This window comes from Garra rufa, chromosome 21 (genome assembly GCF_049309525.1).
Source record: "Garra rufa chromosome 21, GarRuf1.0, whole genome shotgun sequence".
Lineage (NCBI taxonomy): Eukaryota > Metazoa > Chordata > Actinopteri > Cypriniformes > Cyprinidae > Garra > Garra rufa.
This window is the reverse complement of record NC_133381.1, coordinates 2,730,909-2,742,315: the sequence shown is the minus strand read 5'-3', so window position 1 is coordinate 2,742,315 and position 11,407 is coordinate 2,730,909.

Sequence of the window (11,407 nt, the reverse complement as noted above, 5' to 3'; positions counted from 1 at the left end):
ACTATAAGCTACAAAAGTTATTCAGGCAAGGGCAGCGAGTGATTTTCTGTGTTTTGTTAATGGCCCCAAATATTGCAAGTTGTAGCGATATGTATATTGCATATTTTCAATAATTTTGATATAATGCACAGCCTGAGTCCAAATCTAGTCCAATAAAGTGCATCAATCCATTATAGAAAGTGTGTGGGTAGAATAAAGGCCTCTTGTAGCAAATCCATGTGTTTTTGTAAGAAAAATATCCATATTTAAAACGTAAGAATCACTGTAGTCTGGCCAGCTGGTCAAAACAAAAGACATCAGTTTTGCGCATGCTCCGCTCGGAAGTGACAAACAGGAACGCTCACAACATAAAAGTTCAAAACGTTTTGTAAAGAAAAATGTCAGAGGATTTTGATATAAACCAAGAGAAGACTGGTTTTCCTGCACCAAACTAAGAAAGCTTCCTTTGCTCCTGTAAACAAACGCGCAATGCCGACGTCTCACGTCATCTGCCTGGAACTGCTTCTGTGTACGACCAGCAAATCTTAGATTTTAAATATGGATATTTTTCTTACAAAAACGCATGGATTCACAGCAGGAGGTCTTTATTCACTCTCTGGAGCTGAGTGAGGCACTTTTTATTAGGGATGGATGCACTTTATTGGACTTGTTTTGGACTGATGAAGAGAAACACCCGCCTATGCAATTCTAAAGCTTGGAAATGCCAGGATAAATTTTAATATAACTATGATTAGATTCGTCTGAAAGAAGGAAGGATGTCATATACACCTAGGATGCCTGGAGGATGAGTAAACAATAGGCTAATTGTCATTTTTGGGTGAACTAACCCTTTAAAGGGGTCTCAGAAAGTGAAAGTCCTCACTTGACAAAATTTTCCTCACTCTGATGCTCTAAAACTCATACTGGCCCTCACAAAGATAGCTGTACAAATGCATTCTCTTCTCTCTCTCTCTCTCACACACACACACACACACACACACACACACACACACACACTCAGTCTCATGCACAATCACTGACACACACTGACTGTAGAGAAGCAACAAGCTAAAGCTCCTACAGTCACACAAACGACTATAACACCAAGCTACAAGAGATCCACTCGTATCAACAAGCATCTATTACACAATCTATCAGAACGACATGTGCACAGGTGGGTTACCAAAGCTCTCTATAATACACATTTACTAAATAAAACAGTATATATGACCATGGAAATGTGCTGCATGAGACAGACTGAGCTGTAAAGAGTTTATGAAGAGGAACAGAGAGACGGCAGTAGAGAGAGAGAGACCACTGTGTGCTGAACGCTGCAGTGAAACAGACTCTAAAACACTAAAACATAAACACAACACCACCATTGCTCACAATACAGCCAAACTACACACAGACTACACAATACAGCTGCACGCTCATCACGATTAACATATTAATCTGAATTTGTCAATATTCCGACTTGTATTGAATCACGTAAACATAATTTGACAGCATAATTGTGTTGCATGTAAACACATGCTCAAAGTTGACATTAATGATTTTTATTCAGGATTGACCCTTTTTATTCTGTGTTGATCAGGCATTTCAGACGGAATTGTATTGTGAATACGTACTAATCAAACTACTGTAATAACTGAGAACATACTGTATAACCGAAGGCAGAATCTGAAATTTACAGGAAAGGAAACGTGCATGCATACAATCATATATACACAGGAATATGACTAGTTGCATTTCACATTCGTATTTATGCATTTGGCAAACACTTTTATCCAGAAAGACTTGTATTGCATTCATGCTTTCCTTGAGAATCGAACCTACAACCTTGTTGTCACCCCTGTTATTGCTGTGATCTTATCTATGACCTAAAGGAAGGCTATAAACGTCATATTCAGAATATGGTGCTTAAACAGAATTTGATGTGTAAATATTAATAAACATCCTGGAACTATTTTACAATAATGTCTCATTCAGTCAAAACTCTATTAAAATAAAACAAACAAAAATGACTAATAAAGTCATTATACACACATATATATATATATATATATATATAAACATACTTGCTTGTGACCCTGGAGCACAAAACCAGTATTGAGTAGCAATATGTGACCCTGGAGCACAAAACCAGTCTTAAGTCGCTGGGGTATATTTGTGGCAATAGCCAAAAATACATTGTATGGGTCAAAATTATTGATTTTTCTTTTATGTCAAAAATCATTAGGAAATTAAGTAAAGATCATGTTACATTAAGATTTTTTGTAAAATTCCTACTGTAAACCTATCAAAATGTAATTTTTGATTAGTAATATGCATTGTTAAGAACCTAATTTGGACAACTTTAAAGGTGATTTTCTCAGTATTTTGATTTTTTTGGACCCTCAGATTCCAGATTTTCAAATAGATGTATCTCGACCAAATATTGTCCAATCCTAACAAACCATACATCAATAGAAAGCTTATTTATTGAGCTTTCATATGATGTATATATCTCAGTTTTGTAAAATTTAACCTTATGACTGGTTTTGTGGTCCAGGGTCACATATTTGTATATAAATAAATATAATTTTTTCTTTTATGCCAAATATTATTAGAATATTAAGTAAAGATCATGTCCCATGAAGATATTTTGCTAATTTCCTATTGTAAATATATCAAAACCTAATTTTTGATTAGTAATATGCATTGCTAAGAACTTCATTTGGACAACTTTAAAGGCGACTTTCTCAATATTTTGATTTTTTTTTTGCACCCTCAGATTCTAGATTTTCAAAAAATTGTATCTCAGCCAAATATTGTCCTATTCTAATAAACAATACATCAATTGAAAGCTTATTTATATACTCAGTTCTCAAAAGATTGACCCTTATGCCCTTATATAAATACACTGACAAAAACATTATAGTGATCATATTGAATTCGTGATGAACACATTCACATACATACATACATATATATATAAACATACATATATAAGCTTGTACACAGAAAATAAACACACAAAACCCTGAATTTCTCACACTACACAACAGCCTTCTTGAATGAAATGAAACTTGTCTTAACTAATGACATTGATCACCTCAGAAAATCATTAATTCGAGTGTAAATGAGCTTATTTTGTCAAATTCAACACCATCACAGAAAAAAAAAATCTTCAATTCGCATTAATCATCTGCCCACATCAATTAAACACCAAACTGGATGAGAATAATCAGCGGCACAATAATAATCAATCTCTGACTGAACGCCACTGCATTATAATGAAGCGATCATCTGGCCGCGGCGCGTCGCGCTCCTCACGCACAATATGAGGCGTTTGAGCGCGATTCGCGCGGATGTTTGTTTCATAAACACACAAAGCTGAGAAATCCTGACAGAAAAGCCAGTCTCACCGTGCGCAGGAACTGAATCTCATCCTCCGCGTCTCCGCCTTCAGCCATGATGAGCTCCGTCAGTCCACAGCAGCCATAGAGACGCGCCGCACACCGCCACTCTAGCGCGCGCTCTCTCTCTCCGTGTGTGAGTGTGTGTGGGTGCGCGCGCGCGCTTCCAGTTCAACCGCATTGGGGTTTCAGCTCTGACGTCACGCCTGGCGCATATTAATATTAATACACAGGTGAATAGAACTGAAGAGTAAAACTTTCAGCTGCTTCATTATTTATTATTGTTTTATTAGTGTCTGTATTATTTATTTATTTCATATTATTTATTTATTGTTATTTTCCGTCAGCACTTCGTTAGAGAAAAAAAATCATTTCACTATTCCTTAATCACACTGTGTTTTAGCTTGTACTAACAATAATGATGTCTGAAACTTTGTATTTCTGGCACTTTTCGTTTGTTGTATCCTTATAAGAAAATGCATGATTCATTTGGATTCATTAGCTTTGGATAAGGGCTGCCAAAACGAATAAATATAAATGTTATTATTATTATTATTATTTATTTATTTTATATATTTATCTTTTACATTTTTTTCTCTAGCAACTGAAAAAGTAAAACGTCTGAATGTCAAACTACACTGTCTGAATTTAATTTTATTATTATTGAGAAATGCAAAGAATGGGATGATTTTTCTTTTTCTTATTATTATAATTATTTTTAGAAATCTTTTTTTTTCTTATGTCTTTGCATATGCATGTAAAATATTTAGTGTTGCTAAGAACTTCATTTGGACAACTTTAAAGGTGACTTTCTCAATATTTAGATTTTTTTGCACCCTCAGATTCCAGATTTTCAATTAATTCTATATCTGCCAAATATTGTCCTATTCTAATAAACAATACATCAATAGAAAGCTTATTTATTTACTCAGTTCTCAAAAGAATGACCCTTATGCCCTTATGACCCTATGATAAAGTAAAACATCTGAATGTCAAACTACACTGTCTGAATTTAATTTTATTATTATTGAGAAATGCAAAGAATGGGAAGATTTTTTCTTTTTCTTATTATTATAATTTTTTTTAGAATTTTTTTCTGATGTCTTTGCATATGCATGTGAAATATTTTAGTGTTGCTTGTTTCTTGTTGGTTTCATGACATTATAATGTAGTCACTTATTATGTGAGATACAAGTCCTAAATGGTACACTACGGAGTCCTATATTTTTATTTGTTCTATCATTATTATACTTTATACCTTGTCATACTTTATATCATTTATTATTGTTTTATAATTTTATTTATTATTTATTTATCGCATATTATTTATTTATTGTTATTTTCCATCAGAGAAGAAAAATCCTTTCAGTATTCCTTAATTACTCCCTGTTTTAGCTTGTATTAACAATAATGATGTCTGAAACTGTATTTCTGGCACTTTTCGTTTATTGCATCTTCATGAGAACTTATTTAATTCATTAATTCGCTTTGGATAAGCGTCAGCTAAATTAATAAATATAAATGTTATTACTTGTATTTATATTTGTATGTTTTTATGTTATTATTATTAATTATTATTATAAATTTTATATATTTATTTATTTATTTATTATATTTCCTTGTTTAGAATTCAGTAAAAATATAATTGAAAAGGATGATTATAACTGAAAGTAATACTTTACTGTCTAAATTTTATTTTATTATTGTTTTATATATTTATTTATTTTGTTATTATTATTTATTTATTTGTATATGTTTATTTATTATATTTTATGTAAACACTAATGTCGTTGCTTCTCTTATGTTAATATGTATATAAATTGATTGCTTCTTGCCAAGCATTCAATAAAAAATATGAGAAAAAAGGTGAGCATAATTGGAAAAAGCAAAACGTTGCTGCCTTAATTGTTTTTTTATTTTGTTTTATTTATTTTATTGTTATTGTATTATTATTATTATTATTATTATATAATTTAATAAAAAATACTGAATGTTGCATGTTTTAAAAAATGAGAGATAATATTTACATTGATATACTGATGAACACTAACTCAAAACATTGTCAACTGACTTTAGGATGCATTTAATTCAACACATTTTGTTGTCATATGTGACCCTAGACCACAAACCAGTAATAAGGGTCCATTTTTTTAAATTGAGACCTATACATCACCTGAAAGCTGAAAAAATAAGCTTTTTATTAACGTAGGTTAGGACAATATTTGGCCAACTATTTGAAAATCTGGAATCTGACGATGCAAAAAAATCAAAATATTGAGAAATTTGCCTTTAAAGATGTCCAAATTAAATTCGTAGCAATATTACTAATCAAAAAGTAAAGTCAAGACATCAGAAATGTACCCGTGCTACTTAAGACTGTTTTTGTGCTCCAGGATCACATATTATGGTATTATTTAATTGCACAGCTATAGAAAACAAGCATTTATGTAAATGCACATCGTCAGATACTGAGATTGTGACAACTAGCCCCATTCTTCCTAAACAATGAGAGCTCAGTGTCAGTGTCTGTTCTTCTTTGAGAAGCTGGTAAGTGACTTTGGCTCTTCATGCACTGAGTAAAGTAGATAACTGGGACGCTGTATTGGGCCTGCTGCTGTTTTCAAGGTCAAACACACACACACACACACACACACACACACACACACACACATACTAATCGAGCTCTGTTCACTGGTGAAATGATGTCAGGCTCACAATGAGCTGTAACCGCAGCAGATAAACAGCTAATTACTTCTACACAAACAAATACAAGCAAAAACACATTGTGATGGATTTTAAAGAAAGCATTGCACAATAAGGTGTAGCATTGATTTCTTGACTCAGCCTGTTGTGATAATGACCTAGTGACCTCTCTGACAGCAAATGTGACCCTTCATGTCAATATTACAGAGACAACGCTGCAGTTCTGCTTCAGAACTGAAGAAATTAATCTTATTGTTAATTTCTGACAGTTTTGAAGATGAAGGCTTGCTCTTTTAACCTGCAAAAATGAATTACTGTTTACATTTACATGCATCCCCAGACTGCTTGAAAAAATGGATGGATGTATATAGCAGATGGTTTTATTTTATTATTGAAGTGACTAGGGTTGGGAATCGAAAATCGATTCCGATTCTGGAATCGGATACTTAAGATAAAGAATCGGATACTTGTTATAATATTAAAATTTCGATTCCTCGTTTCGATTCCTGGTTGCATTTTTTCCATCTAGTGATCTGCCAGGACCTTCCGCGCGTGCAATCTGCCAGGACTTTACGTGGTAATGTAAACATCAGTCGAAAAGATGGATCACGGTAAAGCCCGGCTCACACTACAGGAGTTTTAGCCCGATTTTGCCCCGATTTTCCCCTCCCGAGAATCGGAGCAAAAATCTTGTCAAGCACCTCGATCGGCCCCGATGTTCGGCGCAGATTATCTTGTAATGTGAGGCGTTCAAAGATCGAATATTGCATCTCCCGATCTGCTAGCTCACAGATCGGGGCTGCCCCGATCAAATCAAACATGTTTGATATTTAAGATTTTAAATCGCGATGATGACGCTATGTGCTTATCAGTACTTTCACAACAGCCAATGCGTGACCACAAAACACGGGTCGTTTGATAGTTGAGATGAAGGAAACTGCTTCTTGAGTTTTTGTAGTAACTGTCTTGTCAGCATAATGTGTCGAAAACGTACCACAACTGTAAGGAGAAAGAGGAGCTATGCTGAGGTAAAATTGTCTTATAGTTTTGAATAGGCAGATTTTTACCACAGCGGTAGCGAAGTGATTTATAAATATATATACTGACGTTTGTGTGCATAGGCCTATATATAAATACATAGCCTATGTATATAATTTTGAAACACAAAATAAATTAGGCTCAAACATTATTAACAAACGTGCCTGTTTATTTTAGCACTTACGTCAGTGAACAAAAAACGCTCAAATAAATTAAAGAAATAATATATTTAAATAAGAAAGTAGCCTAAATACAATGTTAAATAGGCTATTAAACAAACATTCGTTGCAAAAATGTCGGACAGCTCATCAGAACTACTGGCCCGAGTCCGACTGGAACCTGTCTTTTTTCCTCTTTCTCTTCCCCATTACACAGCTGCTGTCTTTAATAGCAAAGTGATTACATTTATTTTCGTTTCTTTAGTTTATAAAGTGAATTTAGAGATATATTTGGAACACTTTTTGTTTGTTCAATTCAAGTTTTTTTTTTTTAAAGTAATGCGACCAGCGGCAAACAGATCAATTTAGCCTTCTCAAGCCATCACGATTTAAATTAAAATCTATATATATATATATATATATATATATATATATATATATATATATTTGTTTAATCGTTTAACCTAGATTATGTGTGCTAATAGGCACATATCCAATCGTTTGCGGAGATTGAAAGCTGGAGCGCGCCTATAGGACATGCATTCGCCGGTGCAATGTGAAACTTCATTTTTGCTCATAAAGCGGTCAGAGTAATATATCATCCAGAATTGTAAAGGGTCTACCTTAGTTCGTGTGTACACAGCGTTAACAAAACGTGCTTTTGAAGAAAACAAACAGGATACGCTTTCTGATGTCTGGTGTTAAAAAGGAGCGCTTCACAATAATTAATATACGCTTTAAATTATTACTTCACTACTATAAAACGAAATAATTAAAATCGAAAACAAAACTCTTTCATAAGATATAGGCCTAATTCATAAAGATGCATTTAGGCTTTAAAAGTGGACTTATTATTATTAATTCAAATATCTCCTTAATTTTTGCCCCGACACATTCTGGGGCCATTGAGACCATCACAGCCCTGGTTTTGAACATACCAGGTGAGTGCACAAGTTAACCTATGTAAACATTAGTTGCTGAAATGGAGATTGGCTGTGTGAGATCAGGAGGCATGATAATCCTAATAATATCTTGTAGTGTGTGATGCGCCAGGATTTTCAAATCTTATAGTGCGTGCATGTTTAAGATTTCAGGTAAAATAATCTGCAAAGATTCTCCTTATGTGTGCGCTGCAACCAGATTTCATAATCGGTTAGGATTTTAAAACTCCTGTAGTGTGAGCCGGGCTTAAGCGTTTAAAAGTGTGTCTACGCTTTGTAAAAACCGAAGACAAATCTACCGCTGCACGCAAACTTCATCTTAGAGATCTGCAAGGGACGGATTTTAGTCATGCGCCCGCCCACTCCAGAAGGAATATATGTTATTTCGTCCCGCAAAAGCCCACATAAAAGTCACTTATACCCCCGCGGGAAGACAGGTATCTACTTTATCTCTTGGCTGCATGAAACAAACCCTCCCGGTAATGTGAAGGCAAAGATGACCAGAGTAATAGTAACGAACTCGCGCGTGCCTAATGTATTCATTCTTGTATATCGGAGTCGTACATTAGGCACGCATAAGTCCGCTGTTGATTCACAAACTATTCATGCTTTCGGTGCTCTGATCCATAGTATTTTTGCGTGAAATTTCAAAATATTTGCATAGTTTTCAAAATGAATGTCCTGTGAGTTTTTTATAATGAATGCTTACCCATAGAGGTGGATCTTGTAAGGGTCAGTGGTGTTTAAGCACATATGAGCACCAGCATAAACAGATTTACAATGTATTTACTGTATTTTTCATTTATGTTTATTTTATAATGAATACAAACAGTAGATATTCAGTCACTTAAGAAAGAGTACTCTGAAGTTGTGAAGAATGTCTGAATTAAATAATTTAGGTGCTTTAAATCTGTATGTGTGTATTCATGTTAAAAAGTTAGAGCAGAGGATTTTCTTTTAAATTCAAAAGTATAGCTTTAATTTAAAGTTTGCTTGATTTTTTTTAATAACATGCAGGAGAAAATAAAAAGGCAAAACTAAATGTTTAGGTTAATAAAAAAGGTTAAAAAATAAACACCTTTAGAGGAAATGTCAGGCATAGGGGGGCCTTGCAAAACTGACCCGAGAAGAAGGGGGCCCTGATATAAAAAAGGTTGAGAACCCCTGTAATAAAATAATGTTGCAAGCTAGCACTGAAAATAAACATGTTTAATATATTAATGTTTGACTTTTGTGTTTGTTGTTTTTTTTTTTTTTTACTAAATCAGAATCGAAACTGGGAATCGAAAAGAATCGGAATCGATAAGTGGAATCGGAATCGGAATCGAAATCGATAAAATTCAAACGATACCCACCCCTAGAAGTGACCTAAAATCATCCAAGTTTAGTAGAAATTTAGGTCAGGAAGTCAGTTAGAACAGAGGAGAAATGCATAGAACGGGAAGATTTCTTCTTATAACTATTTTTTTCTGATGTCTTTGCATATGTATGTGGAAGATTTTAGGGTTGCTTGTTTCTTGTTGGTTTCATGACACTACAATGTAATTTTTAATTATGTGAGATATGAGTCCTATGGCACACTACAGAGTCTTATATGTGACCCTGGAGCACAAAACCAGTCTTAAATAGCACAGGTATATTTGTAGCAATAGCTAACAATACATTGTATGGGTCAAAATGGTCGATTGTTATTTTATGCCAAAAATCATTAGGATATTAAGATCATATTTCATGAATATATTTTGTAAAATTCCTACTGCAAATATATCTTAACTTAATTTCTGTTTAGTAATTGCTAAGAACTTCATTTGGACAACTTTAAAGGTGATTTTTTCAATATTTTGCACATTTTTTTTGCAACGTCAGATTGCAGATGTTCAAATAGTTGTAGTTATATCTCGGCCAAATATTGTCCTATCCTAACAAACCTTATTAAAATACATTGATGGAAAGCTTATTTATGCTTATTAAGCTTATTTATGAGTGGTTTTGTGGTCCAGGGTCACATATTTTTATTAGTAGTATTATTATACTATATTTTTTGTTTCATAATTGTAATTGTATGAATTAATTAAATAAATCAGCGGCAGTTTATTGGAAAATTAAATGCTAAATGATTAAATAAGCTGATGATACTTCAATCAAAATATAAGTATAGGCCAGTGCAGTTAGTAATTGCTTGATTAGCTGTGAAATCACTCCAGAGCCAGAAATTGATTTGTGATGCTGTGCTGCATCCTAGTGGTGTGACTGCGAAACAACATATATTTATATATATATATACTGTATATACCGGTATACATTTATATATATATATACATATATATACATACAGAAATAAATAGAAATAAAATTATGTATTATGTATTCCAGTAGCTCAACTAATTTTTCAATATTTTTAAAATTATTGTTGGGTCATTATAAACATCTTGTATAATAAATGTATTAACAATATGTGACCCTGGACCACAAATCCAGTCTTAATACCAAGTCGCTGGGGTATATTTGTAGCAATAGCCAAAAATTGTATGGGCCAAAATTATCGATTTTTCTTTTATGCCAAAAATCATTAGGATATTAAATAAAGATCATGTCCATGAAGATATTTTGTAAACTTCCTACCATAAATATATCAAAACTTAATTTTTGATTAGTAATATGCATTGCTAAGAACTTAATTTGGACAACTGTAAAGTTGATTTTCTCAATATTTCGATTTTTTTGCATCCTCAGATTGCAGATTTTCAAATATTATCATATCCTAACAAAACATACATAAATGGAAAGCTTATTTATTCAGCTTTAACAATAATGATGTCTGAATCTTTGTATCTCTGGCACTTTTCGTTTATTGCATCTTCATGAGAACTTATTTGATTCATTAATTCGCTTTGGATAAGCGGCAGCTAAATTAATAAATATAAATGTTATTGCTAGTATTTATATTTGAATGTTTGTATATGTTATTATTATTAATTATTAATTTACTATATTTCCTTGTCTAGAATTGAATAAAACCCTAACCCTAACCCCAACCCTACCATAAATATATCAAAACGTAATTTTTGATTAGTAATATGCATTGCTAAGAACTTAATTTGGACAACTTTAGAGATAATTTTCTCAATATTTAGATTTTTTTACACCCTCAGATTCCAGATTTTCAAATATTATCCTACATACATCA